Source organism: Bos grunniens, chromosome 17, assembly GCF_055505025.1.
Source record: "Bos grunniens cultivar Pamir isolate PY7600 chromosome 17, Bosgru_T2T1.0, whole genome shotgun sequence".
Classification (NCBI taxonomy): domain Eukaryota; kingdom Metazoa; phylum Chordata; class Mammalia; order Artiodactyla; family Bovidae; genus Bos; species Bos grunniens.
The window spans coordinates 3,799,710-3,817,933 of record NC_141181.1 but is presented as its reverse complement, the minus strand read 5'-3'; the positions used below and the strand labels follow the sequence as shown (position 1 = coordinate 3,817,933).

Sequence of the window (18,224 nt, the reverse complement as noted above, 5' to 3'; positions counted from 1 at the left end):
CAGGGGCACAGACCGCCTCTTCACTTCTTCCCAGCAGGAGGGATGGCGCAGAGAAGTGGCGGGCAGCCGAGGCTGGCCTGTCTGCCCCCTCTCTGGCCTCCAGTAGTCTCTTTTTTGTGGTCTGAGCCCTGGTTGATTGGCAGCAAGGTGAGGGTGGCAGATTTCCTGTGTCTCTGACTCTCCCTCCACAGTGGTCACCCATCAAGGAAGTGAACCAAAAAAAAAGAATAAAAAAGCTGCGTGGCACCATCTTTTCTGGCCCTGCCTTCCATGGCGCTTTTGTTCCCTCTCTCCTGGTCTTCTCTCCACCTCTCCCTTCAGCCCCTGTGAGGATGAGGTAAGGCAAGGAATCTGTGGGTGGTAGAGGAGGCACTGAATGGGGTGTGTAACCGATGTCCCCTGTGTCTGCTCTAGACTCACGGAGAGCTGACCCACGAGCTCAACAGACTGCCCTGGACTCTGTTCAGGGAAGATGCACTTGGGGTTGGGGCTTCCAGAATGTCCCTCAGTCTCTTTATACCTGGATTTTCTCTCTGCCCTTCAGCTGCCCTCAGCCTTCCCTTCCCTCCTCTGCAGACAGGATATTACCCATGAAGTCCCCCCTTCTCTTGCCAGGACCCTAGCTCCTTTGCCTCACTGTGTTCAGGCTCTCCAGCCAGGACTTGCTCACACCTGTTCTTTCCATGCTTATAACTGGACTGCTGACAGCTGGAGAAAGCCACGCGGCCCTGTAGATAGATGGGCACCACTCCATACAAGTCACCTTGAACCGCAGCTGGGCACTTAGTGCCTCCAGAGGCCTTCTGTTTGCTACTGTTTTCCACTCTCTACAGAAGGATTCCCAAAACTTCTCCCTGTCCTCCAACAGTTGCTACTTACTGAAACACCCAACTGGCCCAAGGCACACACACATGCTTGTTTATCAAGTGGCAACTGATCCTCCTTCCATTTCTGAAAGAATTAAGAACAATTATCGAATAGGAAATCCATTATTTTGAAGAGCTGACCCAAAATGGGGTGAGAGAAGGAATGTGACAAAGAGGAGGATGTAGGAAGGAGCCTTCCTCTGGGGGAGGAAGACAAGTGTCAACCCCCTAAACTTGGCAGGCTTCCTTTTATTTTTTTTTCGGGCTTCCTTTTGAAGCCTTCGTCCATCAGGTCTCACCCATCGTGGTCAGGGCTCCCGAGGAGACGGTGCAGATGGCGTCCTTGCCCACGGCCAGGCAGTGACAAGATTCTGGAGAGCAAACCCACAGGGTGTGTCTCTGTTATTCCCCAGGTGCTCCTTTAGATTCAAGATGACTGTGGTCAGACAGCTTTCCACTGAGATTTGATTAATAATTTTTTTCCTGGGCTGTGTTCCCTGGGACACATTGAGGTTCACGCTCAGTGGCTAACTTTTTTCAGGTTTTTCATTTCTATCCACTTCTCTCAACTTTGGACGTAGCACACAGCCACAGAAATGTGCACAGAGAATCCAACACACAAGAAATTTGCATTTGACTCCTTGAACAGAAAGTCTGTGTATATCCAGGGACTGGGGAGCAGAGGCCTCTTTCCACTCCTCAGCAGATGACCAGTCGCATGAGTTGGGCTCTGTCGTGTGTAGGTGGAAGGCCACCTTAACTTTCCAGAAAGGGGCAGCAGAGCAGGCTAGCGGGCATGCACTGCGAGGTTGAGAGGACCACATGCATTCACTTAGAGCAAGGTGGGGCCCTGCCAATCTGCTCGGACATGCTGCCAGCTGGCAGCAGGACTGAGTCCTCCCCCAGGAGAGCCGAGAGCGCGGAAGGCCGGCCTGGGGCCTGGCCTGGTGAGTGAGCGGTAGCTTTCAATGTATGGAGTGTCTAGTGAACACTGGCCAGGACACCGCGGCTCCTCACAATTCCCTTCCCAGTTTTCTGCCAGGGACTTTAATTTTTTGTAAGGGAAAGCTTTGCATTTGTTTTTGGTATCTTTAGTGTGTGTGTGTGTTTGCTCTTGGTGCTAAGCCTCTGTGATTATCTATAGGAACTGGCAGAAGCACTCTCTCCTTTTCTCACTTTGAGTGTCTGACCTTGTGACCTTGTGTTCTTGTGAAACCTCTGCTATGTAATCTCATCAGTCTCCTTCCTGTACATTTCCCCTGATTTCCCTTGGACTCTCCCATGGGCATTTTTATGTCAGTGGACTGGAATGTTTCTTTCGGCCCTGGGAAAAGCTCCTCTGGTCTTAGTGAATTCAGAAGTGGAGGAATTCATAAGATTTAGGGAGTGTGCCTCAAATTGCCTCCTAGTATAACTTCCCACAAGGACTGGAGAAAGGTTAGAACATTCCCCTGCAGTGACTGGGGATGGAAAGGGGCAGGTTCCCCTTTCCTGCTGAAGTCACGAGGAGCCAGCCGGGACCACAAGCACACAGGCTACAGCCAAGGGCCAAGCAGAAGCTGCAATGCTAAGGGCTACACACTGGCGCCTTCGAGCAAGATCCGACAGAAGGAAACTGAGCCTGGGGAAGGCAGCCATTTTCTTAAAACTGCACGTTGTAGTAGACGGCAGAGAGGGGGTAACAGTCTCCACACACGGTGGAGAGAGAGTAACAGTCTCTACACACAGCAGAGAGGGGGTAACAGTCTCTACACACGGCAGAGAGGCGGGTAACAGTCTCTACAAACGGCGGAGAGGGGGTAACAGTCTCTACACACGGCAGAGAGAGTAACAGTCTCTACACACGGCAGAGAGGGGGTAACAGTTAGTCTTGTTTTATTTTGAGCTGAGTGGTACTGTAAGGTTGTATCAGGTTACAAGGAAGGTAAATGCCTCTTGGGAACCTTGCAACATCCAGGCCTAGCCAGTCTTTAAGGCTGATTTTATCCAAAGCAGACGAATTCTTGATCTGATTTGAGGTGGTGTCAGGAAGCTCCAGTATTACACGCGTGAAGTTCAGTCATTATAGCCATTCTTTCATTTGATGGGTTGTCCCCAGTTACAGTTAAAATATCTTTGTGTGTATAATTCTTTGAGCATTTATTTACTCCTAAGTGTAAATTAATTTATTGAATATTATTAAACATAGAAGCTAATTGAGGGCTGATTCCTTCCCTTTATGTATTTATTCTATCAACATGCATTTAATCTTGTCTGAGGACAAGATACTGTGTGAGTTAAAACAGAAGGAAGACCTGTGAGCTTAAAACGCTACCATAAGATACCAAATAGTAAGCCATAAGAATAACACAAATAGAAAAAAAAAATCGATTGAGAGTAGGAACTAAGGACAAACAGCTGGGGAATTCAGAGTGCATGCTGAGAGGCAATAGGAAGGTTAAGCATTTGTGAAAGATGGTGAAGATCTCAAGTGGAGCTGATGACGATGCTGGGGGTGCCAAGTGAAGAGACAAGCGAGGAAGGCATTCCTGGGGAGGGAAAGCTATAAGCAAAGGTGCTGGGGGTGGGAAATTGCCACATTTGTTTAGAGATTTCAAGTCATTCAGTTTGACTTAAAGGAAAGGTGCATGTGAAAGGATAATAGGAGATAAAGATTTAAAAAAGGCATTTTGAGGCCTAGGTTCAGAGGATCTTGAGTGCCAGGCCAAGGAGCAAGGTATCTCATCTGATAGACAATGAAGAAGACCTTGTGAAAGTTTGTGGACAGGAGTGCCAGGATTCAAACTGTGCATAAGACTATCTAGGGGGTCAGGGGGGTGGTAATTATGGATGGGAGCTTCCTGGGGGATATTTCTTGAGGTCATGAAGGCTTGAACTAGGATGATAGTGGTAGGAGCTGGAAGACCATCTTACCCATGAGATGGTCTCTTGGCTATAGAGGAGCTGTGGTCCACCAGGGGGCAGAGGTGTTGAGCATGGGTACGCGGGAGAATGTGGAAGAGAAAGAGCCAGCCCAGGAGACAGAGCCGGCTGAGGTGGAAATCTAAGGTGTGCCCACTAGACACTGGGACTGGGGGCAGCACTGGCCTCCAGGCCCAGCGGGTTCTCATGGGTGGGGAGAGCAGTGAGTGAGCATGACAGGGTGGCAGGATCAGGGGAGGAGCGTGGCCAGCATTTGACTTCATTCACGAACGTTTTTACTCTGATGGGCCCTGTTCTGGGTGCTAGGATTCAGGATGACCAGGGACAAGTCACTGCTTTCCTGGAGCTTTTCTTTTGTAACAGGACATCTAATTAGGTCACATTCTTAGGCAGAGCGCTAAATCACAGCTTTCCTTCACTAGTTATCATTCTCGGTGTGGGACAATTTAGCATCTGTTGCGCCTCAAACTAAAGACAGGACTTCCAGCTCCTCAAGGAGTTCTCAACTCTTCCCAGTCAATACCCCTGGCACCTGCCTACAGCTTCCTGTAAGGCCACCCACCTACAGCTACCTGCCCCCATCAGAAGTCACTACTTTTCTGACTTCCATCATCACACATTTATTCTGCTTTGTTCTTGAACTAAAAAAGGTAATTGCACATTTTAGGGAGCTTCTTTTGCTCAATATTGTGTTGTTGAATAGAATAATAACTTTGTTTTCTTATTCTTTTTTAAAATTTCGGGGTATTCCATTGCACACATAACCCACATTCTATTTATCCATTCTACTACTGACAGACATGGGTTGTTTTCAGATCTTGGCTGTTAAGAACAGATCTGCCAAGAGCCTTTGCACCCATGATATTTGATGAACAAATGCACTCCTCTCTGATGTGTTACCTAGGAGTGAAGTTGCTGGATATTCATTAACTGTGTATTAAGTACCTATTTTATATCCGGCTCTGTGCTGGGTGTTTGATAATTATTAAATGTGAGCAGAAACATGGTCCCTGTTCTCATTAATAGTCATAGCAAACGTGTGACTCTGAAAAAAAGGAAGATGTAACATACACTTTCACCTTTTTTCAGCATGTAGAGGGCTGCCCACTTCCTGGAGACAAGTGATTAATGCCCCACTGCTGGGGCTGGACTAGAGGTGGGTTTCCAGTGGGGCTTGAGTGGAGGGAAGTGAGTTCAGCTTGGCTGCCTGAGGGCCCTGTCCGCCCAGTCCCCAGGTACATTCCTTGGCCTGGGGGGCATTTCTGGCCTTGATATCTGGCTCTGGAGGTGGCTGGGATAATTGAGAGCTTATGCCCCACTCCCCAAAGACTGGTTTTAGCACATATCTAACCTGCATTTTAATATTATTCCTTCTGACTGGAAGCATTTGGAAATGGTCCTTGCCCTGCTTTTAAAAGGTGGTGTTATTTTATGAACATTTAGACATTGATTAATAAAATTCCGAACCCATTAACTAATGGGGGAAATGCCAAACTTTTTTTGTGTATATCCAAGAAAGTAAATGTAATAAAAACTATCCCAAAAGGTAAGTTAAATTATATATAGCCTTTAGGTTTTTTTTTTTTTTTTTTTCCTCCTGATGGCCTCACCAGATGTTTTAAAATACAGGACACAGGCCTTTCCCCCCTTGTTTTCTCCAGGGAAAGAGGAAAGAAAACTTGGCTCAGCTCTACTTAACTTGGGGGAGGAAAAAAAAAAGCTGTAACAGGTATGCTGGAAATCCCCAAGCTGAAGGCAAATATGAAGGCAAGGGAACAAAACTTGATTTTTTACCTAGTTTTTCTTACTCGCCTCCACCCAGCCTTCTCAGATCACCGTTAGGAATTCTGCTTTGATTCCTGGAGCAAGAAGCTGGGTTTGTCAGGCCCCCTGGCGATGGGGAGGCAGGTTAGGAGTGGGGGTAGAGGCGGGGCGCGCTGAATGGCGTCCATCTTGGCTGATGCACCTCTCGTCTCCCATCTCACCGGGCGAGGCCGCGGCTTGAGGAGCAGGGATGGCGGGTGCACAGTTAAGTGTCGTGCCAGCAGCTCTCCACAAACTGCCTTCTGAGGCTCTGGGATTCTGTTGTAAACCCAGATTTTGATTTTTGCACCTTCCCTTAACCCCCATCGAAGTTCCCCTGAATCTGAAAGGCAATAAAAACGGCTAAACAGTTGAGAGACGGGATCTGTCAAATCCTTCAGGTCACATCCTCTGTTTCTGCCATGATTAGCCATGGAAATAAACGTTTCGAACCTGGCTGCAGCTCCTCCCGCTTGGGCTCAGAGCTGGCTTCCGCAGAGCCCGGCTTCTTCTGCAGAGCCGGGCCTCTCCTCTGCTTCCAGCACTTTCCGTGGAGTCTCGAAGGCTTGTTTAGAAGGAAAAGCAGAAGTGGGGGGTCCTCTGAGGCTCTACCTAAGCCTTAAAATTCTCCTTGAGAACAGCGTTCCCGGTGTTACCTTGGCGCACTGACTGCAGCGGGACGCCAGGAAGCCCTTGGAGGTGCCTCCGGTGCCGGCCGCAGACCGACTCCTCCCGTTGCGACGCCTCCGCGGCCGCAGAGTGGAAAGGGAGGCTCTGCGGAGTACCACCTGGCCCAGAGTGTAGGCAGGCCAGAGCCTTCACAGTCGGTGGTGTGGGAACAGTCTCTTCACAGGAAGTGCAGACAGGCCAACTTTTATTCATCATCTTTAACTTCCCTTTGGGCAGAGTTTTCTATTCTGACTGCCCAGCAGAATCACTTGGAAACTTTAAAAAATTTATAAAAACACACAAATAGCAAAAGCAAGTAATGAACCTCAAAGGCAGAGGGTAGGATGATGGAGTTTAGTTCAGTTAGCAGCGTATCTGTGACACTGCCATGTTTTAGTAGAGAAGGCCAGTGTCCTAAAATACCTTAGAAATGCAGCCCCCTGGGACTAGAACACAACCAGGGTTCTAACAGGAAGTCCTGGGGGACAGACAGGGGGAGGAGATGCAGTCAAGGGGAAGAGACTGGGGAGAGACAGGGCAGTGAAGAAGGAAGAAAAAAAATCTAGACAGTAGTTGACCCTCTGCCAACTCTGTGACCTTGGGAGAACCCTCTAACCTCAGAGGGCTTGGGAAGAGTGAAGAGACAGTCATAGCATATGGCTTAAGAAGGTGAGCTCTGAAGCCTCACTCTGGATTCATCTCAACTCTACTGTTTATCAGCTGTATGACCTTGGGCAAGTGATGTAATCTTTATGAACTTCAGCTTCCTCATCCATAAAATCAGGATTATGGAGTAGTCCTGAGCTTTAGACAGAATAATGTATGTAAACTTCTTGGAAAAGTACTTGACACACATTAAGTGTTCAATGTATTTGCTATTGTTATTGTCTGTCTCCAGGGTCAGTTAGTGGAAGCCACGCAGGCAGCATTTTTATCTTGTGCATCATCAATTTATTTACTATAGATAATGACTCTTCATAGGGCTACTCATCTGCTACCTTACTTATTTTAAGGCTATTATGGGTATATGTGTTAGGAGGAAAGGAAATGGATCAGATAGTGACAAACAATCATTGTTTCCTTCACAAATAATGTACTGTGGAGGTTAGAGTTTAATGCTTAGTATATATTTTGAAGATTGTTATTCTAGAACTTCCAGATGTACAAGCTGGGTTTAGAAAAGGCAGAGGAACCAGAGCTCAAATTGCCAACATCCATTGGATCATAGAAAAAAGCAAGACAGTCCCAGGAAAACATCTACTTCTCCTTCACTGACTATGCTAAAGCCTTTGTGTGGATCACAACAAACTGTGGAAAATTCTTCAAGAGATGGGAATACCAGACCACCTTACCTGCTTCCTGCAAAACCTGTATGCAGGTCAAGAAGCAACAGTTAGAACTGGTCATGGAACAAAGAACTGGTTCAAAATTGGGAAAGGAGTACGTCAAGGCTGTGTATTGTCACACTGCTAATTTAACTTATATGAAGAGCACATCATGCAAAATGCTTGGCTGGATGAAGCTCAAGCTTGGATTAAGATTGCCAGAAGAAATATCAATAACCTCAGATATGCAGATGACACCACCCTATGGCAGAAAATGAAGCGGAACTAAAGAGCTTCTTGATGAAGGTGAAAGAGAGAGTGAAAGAGCTGGCTTAAAGCTCAACATTCAAAAAACTAAGAACATGACATCTGGCCCCATCACTTCATGGCAAATAAATGGGGAAAAAAATGGAAACAGTGACAGATTTTATTTTCCTTGGTTCCAAAATTGCTGTGGATGGTGACTGCAGCCGTGAAATTAAAAGATGCTTGCTCCTTGGCAGAAAAACTATGACAAACCTACTGCTGCTGCTGCTGCTGCTGCTGCTCAGTCGCTTCAGTCATGTCCGACTTTGTCCGACCCCATAGAGAGCAGCCTGCCAAGCTTCCCAGTCCCTGGGATTCTCCAGGCAAGAACACGGGAGTGGGTTGCCATTTCCTTCTCCAGTGCATGAAAGTGAAAAGTGAAAGTGAAGTCGCTCAGTCGTGTCCGACTCTTCGCGACCCCATGGACTGCAGCCCACCAGGCTCCTCCGTCCATGGGATTTTCCAGGCAAGAGTACTAGACAGTGCATTAAAAAGCAAAGATGTCACTTTGCTGACAAAGGTAGTCTTGTCAAAGCTATACTTTTTCCAATAGTCATGTACAGTGAGAGAGTTGGACCATAAAGAAGTCTGAGCGCCAAACAATTGATGCTTTTAAACTGTGGCTCTGACAAAGACTCTTGAGAATCACCTGGACAACAAGGAGAACAAACCAGTCAATCCTAAAGGAAATCAGTCCTGAATATTTACTGAAAGGACTGATGTTGAAGCTGAAGCTCCAGTGGTCTGGCCACCTGAGGTGAAGAATTGACTCATTGGAAAAGACCCTGATGCTGTTAAAGATTGAGTATGGAAGGAGAACGAGGTAACAGAGGATGAGATGGTTGGATACATCATCGACTTAATGAATATGAATATGAATGACTAAATAACAACAAAATTCTCCTCTCCATCTTCTAGTTTTTATTCTAAACTTTTGTCTTAGGACAAAGTAGGTTTTGCTGCATTCACTTCAGTTCAGTTCAGTCGCTCAGTCATGTCTGACTCTTTGCAACCCCGTGAATCGCAGCACACCAGGCCTCCCTGTCCATCGCTAACTCCCAGAGTTCACACAAACTCATGTCCATAGAGTCGATGATATCATCCAGACATCTCATCCTCTGTCATCCCCTTCTCCTCCTGCCCCCAATCCCTCCCAGCATCAGAGTCTTTTCCAATGAGTCAACTCTTTGCATGAGGTGGCCAAAGTATTGGAGTTTCAGCCTCAGCATCAGTCCTTCCAATGAACACCCAGGACTGGTCTCTTTTAGGATGGACTGGTTGGATATCCTTGCAGTCCAAGGGACTCTCAAGAGTCTTCTCCAACACCACAGTTCAGAAGCATCAATTCTTCAGCATTCAGTTTTCTTCACAGTCCAACTCTCACATCCATACATGACCACAGGAAAAACAATAGCCTTGACTAGATGGACCTTTGTTGGCAAAGTAATATCTCTGCTTTTGAATATGCTATCTAGGTTGGTCATAACTTTCCTTCCAGGAGTAAGCATCTTTTAATTTCATGGCTGCAGTCACCATCTGCAGTGATTTTGGAGCCCCCAAAAATAAAGTCTGACACTGTTTCCACTGTTTCCCCATCTATTTCCCATGAAGTGACGGGACTGGATGCCATGATCTTCGTTTTCTGAATGTTGAACTTTAAGCCAACTTTTTGACTCTCCTCTTTCACTTTCATCAAGAGGCTTTTTAGTTCTTCTTCACTTTCTGCCATAAGGGTGGTGTCATCTGCATATCTGAGGTTATTGATATTTCTCCTGGCAATCTTGATTCCGGCTTGTGCTTCTTCCAGCCCAGCGTTTCTCATTATGTACTCTGCATGTAAGTTAAATAAGCAGGGTGACAATATACAGCCTTGACGTCTTCCTTTTCCTATTTGGAACCAGTGTGTTGTTCCATGTCCAGTTCTAACTGTTGCTTCCTGACCTGCATACAGGTTTCTCAAGAGGCATTAAAGACCCAGAAATCTCATTGGCTTTACCCAACCCAAGTTCCTTTTTCACACACATGCTATGTCCTCTGTGTGTTGGCAGAGGGTGTGCCGCGTCTGTCCATCTCTAGAAACCCAGGACAGAGGCTCCATCTTGCTGTGCTTTCCAGGTCTTCGAAGAGAAGCTTCTACAGAAGTAACACAGAAGTAACACTAGGGCATTTCTCTGAAGCTGAGTTGCTTTATTAAGTTCTGAGTCTTCCCTTTCCAGATATGATTTTCCTTATAATTTTATAGTCACACTTTTCTTGATTCTGCTTTTGGAGAAAGCATTATAAAAATAATAAGCTAATGGTGATTTTTATCACTATCAAACCAGACCTCCTTCTTACTCTCACAAGAGATGTTTGCCCCAGTGAGAAGAGACTGTGTTTTTAAAAATATATTTTAATGTTTCTCCCTTTTCATTTATTTTCTGCTTATTGTTTCCCCAAATTCCTGGTTTTCCAAAATCCTCAAGAGAAGAAAAATGTCTGAAACAGTCATACTCCTTTACCAGCACCTGCTACAAGAACTTGAGTACAGTTGGCATCTGCTCATCTCATATGCTCAACCCAGATGTCTGATGTGTGGTAGTCAAGGCAAGTGAGATGCTTCCAGGGGCCTCACCCTCTCCTTTGTCCATAGTCAGAATGTCTGTGGAATTGATCTCTGCAACTGAAGAAATAGATGTCAGTAAAGTAGATGGGCCATTCATTGAACAAACACTTACTGAGCACCTAGCCTATGCTGGACACTGGGCTAGCTCTTCTCAGTCAGCACAGTGATTCAGCTGGATTCAGATCTTGGCAAGGGAAGAAAGCAAGTATGGGTTTCCCCAGAGAGCACATTGATGCAGTGTGACCCTGTGACCTTTCCTCTTGTTTCCTATTGCAGACTTCTCTCCTAGTGGGATAGGAAAGTCCCACCATGCTCACTGTTGTTGTCCTTTCCTCCGTTACTGCCTTTCCTCCATCAAGGCTGAGGTGCCAATTCAAATCCTACCATCCTTGGAAACCAGCTGAAGACTTACATCTTTCCTCAGCTCTGAAGGCTTTCAGTGCTCACCCCTTCTCCTTATCTACAAAAGCCCATTGAACATGCCTCTCTGCTACCTGTTAGGGCAACCACCTATGACTTAACCATTTTGACTTAACCATTTTGGGGAGGCAGTCTATTCTCTTTATATCAAGTGTCTTTAAGAAAATGGTCTTGTTTCCTCTCAAGTTAATGGATTCAAAGTAGCTAGCCCATTGGAGGTACCTGTGGTTAGGTCCTACACAACATCTTTCAGTAAGAGATGCATGATAAGTAAATACTGAATAAAAGTAAACGTGACCTTGCTCTCTCTCCCCCCCCCCCCCCGCCCCCGCCAGGAAGATGGAAAGAGAAGTTGTGACTACCTTTTTTCCTATGGCTTTGCCTTCTAGCCTTCTAACCTTGGGCACATGATAATTTTTTTTTTGTGTGCGTGTGGCTTAAAGCAATAGAAATTTATTCTCTACACTTCCTGAGGCCAGAAGTCCCAAATCAAGATCTCAGCAAAGTTGGTTCCTTTTGGATGCTCTAAGGGAGAGTCTGTTCCATGCCTCTCTCCTAGCTTCTGCTGGCAAGACCTGATGTTGCTTGGGTTATGGGTGCGTCACTTCATCTTTACCTTCATCTTCACATGGTGATTTCCCTTCCACTTGTTTCTATGTGTCCGCTTCTCTTCTTGTAAGAGCACCATTCTTCAGATTCAGGGCCCACCTTAATCTAGTATGACCTCATCTTAACATAACTAATCACATCTGCAAAGACTGTGTTTCCAAATAAAGTCACGTTCTGGGATTCTGGGTGAACATAAGTTTTGGAGACACACTATTCAACTCACTGCACTAACTAAAGGCCACAAATATTTTCTTCTATGTTTTCTTCTACAAGTTTAATAACTTTTGGTGTCACATTTAGTTCTGTGATGCATATTGGTTTAATTTTTGTATTTGATGATAGTTATAGGAAATGTTTATTTTTGGTCTTATGGAGTCCAATTACTCAAAAACTATTTGTTGAAAAGATTGTCTTCTACATTGAATTGTCTTTGCATCTTTGTTGAAAATTGATTGATCGTATATGTATGAGTCTATTGCCAGATTCTGTTGACTTTTTGGTCAGTATCACACTGTCTTGATTCCTATAGTTTTATAGTAAGTCTTCACATCAGGTATAGTGAATACTCTAGCAAAATTCTTCAGAATTATTTTAGACATTGTAGTTACATTGCTTTTCTACATACTTTTGATAATCATATTTATTGGGTCATCATATTTATTGAAATAGGTTGAAGACAGAGTGGTCTCAGTATAAGTTGAGATAATCTGCTGTGAAAAACAACACACAAAGGTGCCAGTAGCTTCAGAAGGATGTGACATGAGAGTGTATATTTCTTTTTTTTTCGTCTTTTAAAAAATAAATTTATTTATTTTAATTGGAGGCTAATTACTTTACAATATTGTAGTGGTTTTGCCATACATTGCCATGAATCAGCCATGGGTGTACATGTGTCCCCCATCCTGAACCCCAATCCCACCTCCATCCCCATCCCTTAGGGTCATCCCAGTGCATTGGCCCTGAGCACCCTGTCTCATGCATCAAACCTGGACTGGCGATCTATTTCACATATGGTAATCTACATATTTCAATGCTATTCTCTCAAATCATTCCACCCTCGCCTTCTCCCACCAAGTCCAAAAATCTGTTCTTTACATCTGTGTCTCTTTTGCTGTCTTGCGTATAGGGTCACCGTTACCTTCTTTCTAAATTCCATATATATGCGTTAATATACTGTATTGGTGTTTTTCTTTCTGACTTACTTTGCTCTGTATAATAGGCTCCAGTTTCATCCACCTCATTAGAACTGATTCAAATGCATTCTTTTTAATAGGTGAGTAATATTCCATTGTGTATATGTACCACAGCTTTCTTATCCATTCGTCTGCTGATGGACATCTAGGTTGCTTCCATGTCCTGGCTATTGTAAACAGTGCTGCGATGAATATTGGGGTACACCTGTCTCTTTCAATTCTGGTTTCCTCAGTGTGTATGCCCAGCAGTGGGATTGCTGGGTCATATGGCAGTTCTATTTCCAGTTTTTTAAGGAATCTCCACACTGTTCTCCATAGTGGCTGTACTAGTTTGCATTCCCACCAACAGTGTAAGAGGGTTCCCTTTTCTCCACATCCTCTCCAGCATTTATTGCTTGTAGACTTTTGGATTGCAGCCATTCTGATTGGCGTGAGGTGGTACCTCTTTGTGGTTTTGATTTTCATTTCTCTGATGATAATGAGTGATGTTGAGCATCTTTTCATGTGTTTGTTAGCCATCTGTATGTCTTCTTTGGAGAAATGTCTGTTTAAGTTCTTTGGCCCATTTTTTGATTGGGTCGTTTATTTTTCTGGAATTGAGTTGCATGAGCTGCTTGTATATTTTTGAGATTAATTCTTTGTCAGTTGCTTCATTTGCTATTATTTTCTCCCATTCTGAAGGCTGTCTTTTCACCTTGCTTATAGTTTCCTTCATTGTGCAAAAGCTTTTAAGTTTAATCACGTCCCGTTTGTTTATTTTTGCTTTTATTTCCATTACTCTGGGAGGTGGGTCATAGAGCATTGGATCCTGCTATGATTTATGTCTGGAGAAATATCAATAACCTCAGATATGCAGATGACACCACCCTTATGGCAGAAAGTGAAGAGAAACTAAAAAGCCTCTTGATGAAAGTGAAAGAGGAGAGTGAAAAAGTTGGCTTAAAGCTCAACATTCAGAAAACTAAGATCATGGCATCTGGTCCCATCACTTGGCAAATAGATGGGGAGACAGTGGAAACAGTGTCAGACTTTATTTTTTTGGGCTCCAAAGTCACTGCAGATGGTGACTGCAGCCATGAAATTAAAAGACACTTACTCCTTGGAAGGAAAGTTATGACCAACCTAGATAGCATATTCAAAAGCAGAGACATTACTTTGCCAACAAAGGTCCGTCTAGTCAAGGCTATGGTTTTTCCAGTGGTCATGTATGGATGTGAGAGTTGGACTGTGAAAAAAACTAAGTGCCGAAGAATTGATGCTTTTGATCTGTGGTGTTGGAGAAGACTCTTGAGAGTTCCTTGGACTGCAAGGAGATCCAACCAGTCCATTCTGAAGGAGATCAGCCCTGGGATTTCTTTGGAAGGAATGATGCTAAAGCTGAAACTCCAGTACTTTGGCCACCTCATGCGAAGAGTTGACTCATTGGAAAAGACTCTGATGCTGGGAGGGATTGGGGGCAGGAGGAGAAGGGGAAGACAGAGGATGAGATGGCTGGATGGCATCACTGACTGGATGGACGTGAGTCTGAGTGAACTCTGGGAGTTGGTGATGGACAGGGAGGCCTGGCATGCTGCGATTCATGGGGTCGCAAAGAGTCGGACATGACTGAGCGATTGAACTGAACTGAACTGAACCATTCAGTGGTATGTTTTGAGCCTTTTGACCAAATAGAATAAATTAGTGTCTTATTTTATTAATGGTATAAGTTGAGAAGGGTAAGCTTATGTAAAGTAAGAGATAAGCAGCACAGGGAAAAGACTGAATGAAAATGACACTTGCCAAAAGAAGTTGCTGAATTTTCTGCCACTCTTCCCCTTGGCCAAGTTTCCCCCATACCGGGATCTACCTGCAGGCAGGTTTCAATATCCTCACAAGAAAACCTATCATGTTTTCAGTCCTCCCCCTTTCTGTAGTTCTTAGGGGCAGTGGACAAAATGGCTGTTCCTCATTCATTACTTGAAGCGTTGCAAGCTCTTACCTCCTGCTCAGCCCTTTCTTTAAATTTCCTGCCAAAGTTATTTTAAGCACCCCACCCTTAGTTTATTCTATTCTGGGGAAACTTCAGTGACTCTACAAGGAAGCCTGAAGGTTTTACCTCCTATTCCAAAGGCCACCACTGTGCTCGTCTTCCCACGCATCCCCCTGTGCTCCCAGTCAGAGTTTTTTCCAGCCACACCTCATCTCATGGCCTTCCACCCACTCTTTCCCTATTCCCACACTTCCAGAAACCTCCAGTTTCTTTCCGAGGCCTTTCCCAAATGCTTGGGTCTCTCTCCAGGAAAGCCATCCTCACAGTGGCTCGTTTTGCCACTCATTAATCTTTACCTAATAAGAATGGTAATAATAATAGTAACAATAATAGCAATAGCTAACATGCCTAACACTTTTTAGGTGCCTGTCACAGTCCAAAGCATTTTACATAAACCAACTGATTTAATTCTGGCCAAAATCCTTTGGGGGCTTCCCTGGTGGCTTAGATGGTAAAGAATCTGCCTGCAATGTGGGGGACCTGGGTTTGATCCCTGATCCCCTGGAGGAGAGCATGGCAACACACTCCAGTATTCTGGCCTGGAGAATCCCCATGGACAGAGGAGCCTGGTGGGCTGCAGTCCATGGGTTGCAAAGAGTCAGACATGACTGAGTGACTGAGCACACAAAACCCTATGAAGTGGTGTGTAGTTAATTTTATGTGTTGATTTAGCCAGTCAGGGTGTCCAGGTATGTGGTCAGACATCATTTCGAAGGTTTTTGTGGGGGTATTTTTGGATGAGATTAACATTTAAATTGGTAAACTTTGAGTAAAACAGACTGCCTTCTGTAGTGTGGATGGGCCTCATCTAATCAGTTGAAGGCCTGACTAGTACAAAAGTCTGACCTCCCTCAAGCAAGAGGAAACTCTGCCTTCAGATGATCTTCAGCTGTCTCCTGCAATGTCTCCTCTCCATTGAGTCCCCAGCCTGCTGGCCACCTTTCAGACTGTGGACTTGCCAGTCTCCCTAATTGTATGAGCCAACTCCTCAATACCTCTTTCTAAATAGAAATAGGATATGTATACATCTTATTAGTTCTACTAAACCCTGACTAATTCCAGTAAGTATTTTTATGATTTTCCTGTTCTGCAGATGTGATAACTGGGACACAGAATTTAGGTAACTTGCTGAAGGTTATCAGTACAGTAAGTGGTGCAGTTGAGAGTCTGTCCAACCCCCGGGTCTGTGTTTTTTTTTGCCATGAGATTAAATATATGTCATCTGTGCTGCATTCTGAACTGTTTGTTCATCAATAAGTCTTGTGTATCTTTTATTTGTTTTTTCAGTTATCAGCTTTGAGAAGACAGACTCTAGTGAATGTACTTTGAGGAGTCCTAGGCTAGACCTGTGAAAGGAAGGCGTTTGGGGAAGTTTCTGAAATGTGGATGGAGCTCGTTGTAAAGGCAGTCAATGATCTGCATTGTCTACTCCTTGACCATCTTCCTTTCTACTGAGGTTCATCTTAAGACAGCTGAGTATGGTCTGTCGTATAACATGTTAGGCAGTATTTTATGAATTACACTTTGTGTTCATAAAAAATTACACTTTGAGTTCAGAATAAAAGATATGCCACATTTTAGAAGAGTTGGATCTTTAAAAGTTTCAATGTATATGCTCACCTTCTGTATACCGCAGAGCACAGCACAAATAAAAGTTCAGATCCCCCTTGCTATTCTGAGGCAAACAGATGCATCCCAGGCAGAGAGATGTGCCCCTGAGTCTGAGGAGACCCAGAGCCGCTCAAGCAGCATCTCTCTCTATGCCCCGCCTGCAGCTTCATCTCCTTGGGGTGAAAGTGTGGGGGCTGCTGTCCTAACCTGACATTCGTGCTTGCTTTCCCTCAGGCATTGTCTTAATGGCCCTGATGTAAGCATCTTGTTGCTGAAAAATCAGTGAAAGTTCCACAGCTCCACTGGCATCTTTGTTCTTGGAGCCGTCTTCATTTTCCATTGGCATCATGTGGTTATTTCCCCAGGCATTTTGTTTTATTTTCTGAAGTACTAAGCCAGACCAGCAGGGTAGACCAGCAGTAGAACTCTGTCTATCTGTCTGTCTCCCATTCACACACATACACACACACACAACACCACACACACAAAACACACAACACACACAACACACAACACACACATGGGCATGCACAGTCTTCTTTAGGCAGGTCACCACAGCACCAGGCACTATTTTCAACCTTTCAGGCACCAGAGTGTTTAAAGTTTTAATAGGCTTGGAGGTGACCCTGAAGCCCACCACCATTTATATTCATCTGTAATTTATGGCTGCCTCTTATTTAGTTGGTTGAGCAAATTGTACCTAAGAGTATTCTTTGAGACTTGGCAGCCTGGTGTACAGTTTCACGATTCAGCAGTGTTTTTGCCAAATATTTGGCTTTTCTCCCCTCTTTCTTTTGGAGGACATTCTCAAATACTTCATTTGGAGCTTTGGTCTGGAACACACTTTATCAGACACTTTTTGTGTGCCAAGAGACCCCTTATCCATTCTGTTGAAGCTGACTTTCCACATGCTAACACGTTTATTTCTAAATTGCTTTTAAAGTCACATTAAAGCCACATTTCCAAATAACATAAGGTGACGTGTGGTGCCTTTGGGCCCCTTGGTGCCTGCGGCCTGTTGCTTCCCCCCACGCCCTCCGCCCTTCTCTGGATTTCAGTTGGGGGGAAATTCTTCTCTAAGTGGAGAGGTGAGGGTGATGGTGCCTAACCAAACCATAAAATTAATGTTTATTGCAGAAATAAAAGGGCTTACTTTGTTATGAGGTATGTGAGGACATGTTTTGGCCTCATTTCACGTGCTCGGTCTAACCATGCCCAAAAGATTAAATCAAGGCTATTATGGGTATAATTTATTTCTCTTTCTAGGCTGTCATCATGTGTGTCCATGTGGGATATTGCGTTTTCCCACTTTGGGAGTAAGGTCCGCATCTGGCAAACACAGATGGAAGGCCATCTATGAAAAGTCCCTGCAGCAATTTGTTTCCAGTTTCACCGAATTTGATTTTCTAGCCGAGTCCAGGACTACTTACTCCCTTTTCTATTCACTAAGCATATGGAGACCTTCACCCTGCAGAACTCAGCTCCCAGTTGTGCTCCCTCCAAACAAGTATTATGATTAATACTCGGTAATCATGTAACCTGCTAGAAAAATGTGATCTGAAGACAAAATGTGCAATAGAATTAGTCCTCTACTCACCCCATTAATCTTCCTTTAAGATCTAAAGAGGGATTAGCAGTTAAATCTTTTAACATTCTTTTTTATAAGTGGAGAATAATTTAACCATCTTAACCCTTTGTGATAAGGGAATGGGAATTTAGGTTTAAACATGAAATATAACCTTCCCATCACATTTCCTTCAGGATTCTTGTCTTCCCCATCCTGTTACACGTGTGGGCCCACTGAGAAATGTCTGTGGTCACACTGCAGTCCACTCTGAACTCTCTCCTGCCCGTCCCCCCATGTTC

The 18,224-nt window shown here is 44.6% G+C and overlaps 1 long non-coding RNA gene across 1 annotated transcript in view; it reads left to right on the top strand.

Annotated features, from left to right (window-relative positions):
• LOC147354936 (uncharacterized) overlaps positions 1 to 16,330 on the top strand; it is a 46,887-nt gene extending 30,557 nt beyond the window's left edge. Inside the window, exon 3 of the long non-coding RNA XR_015144107.1 lies at positions 16,035 to 16,330. This is a non-coding gene — a long non-coding RNA (uncharacterized LOC147354936). The remainder of the gene's footprint in view (positions 1 to 16,034) is intronic.
• The last annotated feature ends 1,894 nt before the right edge of the window (positions 16,331 to 18,224 follow it).